The sequence below is a fragment of the Gavialis gangeticus genome, unplaced genomic scaffold, assembly GCF_001723915.1.
Source record: "Gavialis gangeticus isolate Ggan-Ray unplaced genomic scaffold, GavGan_comp1, whole genome shotgun sequence".
NCBI classification, from domain to species: domain Eukaryota; kingdom Metazoa; phylum Chordata; order Crocodylia; family Gavialidae; genus Gavialis; species Gavialis gangeticus.
The window spans coordinates 5568017-5569224 of record NW_017729018.1 but is presented as its reverse complement, the minus strand read 5'-3'; the positions used below and the strand labels follow the sequence as shown (position 1 = coordinate 5569224).

Sequence of the window (1208 nt, the reverse complement as noted above, 5' to 3'; positions counted from 1 at the left end):
GCCCTCCAGCGAGCCCCCAAGCCGTACGGGCAGCACATCTCCCTCCACTGAGTACGGTCCAGGCTCCAGCCCCCAGGGGCAGCGGCTGCATTTTCAGAGCCTAACTCCCCTGCGTAGAAAGCCCGGCTGTGCTGCGAAAGGGAAAAGCCGAAGGGGAGAGGAACCGGTCATCCCGAAGGCAACTCCTTGCCCGGGCGCTGGCTAATGGATTGGCCGGGCCATTTGTAAAATGAAGGAGCTAAAACATCGATCCAGCGGGAAGGGGGAGGGGAAGGGCCTGGAGCAGCTGACTTCTGAGCCATTCAGCCCCGCGAGGAAGCAGGCCGAGGGGCGCAGAGCCCAGGCCAGGATCTGGGTCTCGCAGGGGCTGAAGGGCGAGGGCGAGAGCAGCTGGGGGCAGAGGTGGCTGGACACCCTACAGACGGGGGGGCCCTACTGAGGGCAGGCAGACAGGTGGGTGGGAGGACGGATGGATGAAGGAGGGCGGTGGATGGATGCCTGAAGCCGACACGAGCCACCAGCAGCATTTGCACTCCTGGTCCCGCTGACCTCTGCTCTCTGGCGCTGCGGGCTGGCAGCGGGAGGCCGCGGGGGGGCGGCGGCTAAATCGCATTTCCTCGCCCGCCCGGCGGTTTAAAGACTTGAAACACTCGGTGAGGCGGGGCGGGCCGGGCCGGGCCGGGGAGAAGAGTCCGAGCGCCAGGGCCCGCGGCCCAGGCAGCACGGCTGGGGGAGAGCACCACCCTGCGTGTGCGCGTGCGTACGTGTCTGTGTGTGTGCGTGCTCCCTTCCTGGGTGTTAAATCTGTGCGCCACTAACGACGCGTGTGCACCGGCTCGGCTCACCGCGCACACAACCCCGCGCACCCCGGCAGTGTGCACACAGACATCTCCCCCCGCCCCCCGGCCGTGTGTCAGGGTTAGCAATGCACACCCCCGGCCGCGTGTCAGGGCTAGCGATGCACACCCCTCGGCCGTGTGTCAGGGCTAGAAATGCACACCCCCGGCCGTGTGTCAGGGCTAGAAATGCACGCCCCTCGGCTGTGTCAGGGCTAGCGATGCACACCCCTCGGCCGTGTGTCAGGGTTAGCAATGCACACCCCTCGGCCGTGTGTCAGGGCTAGCGATGCACACCCCCGGCCGCGTGTCAGGGCTAGCAATGCACACCCCCCGGCCGTGTGTCAGGGCTAGAAATGCACACCTCCGGCC

General features: G+C 67.0%; 1 protein-coding gene across 1 annotated transcript in view; it reads right to left on the bottom strand.

Annotated features, from left to right (window-relative positions):
• The window catches only part of ONECUT3 (one cut homeobox 3), a 79013-nt gene that overhangs the window by 76321 nt on the left and 1484 nt on the right, over window positions 1-1208 (bottom strand). The window lies entirely within an intron of this gene.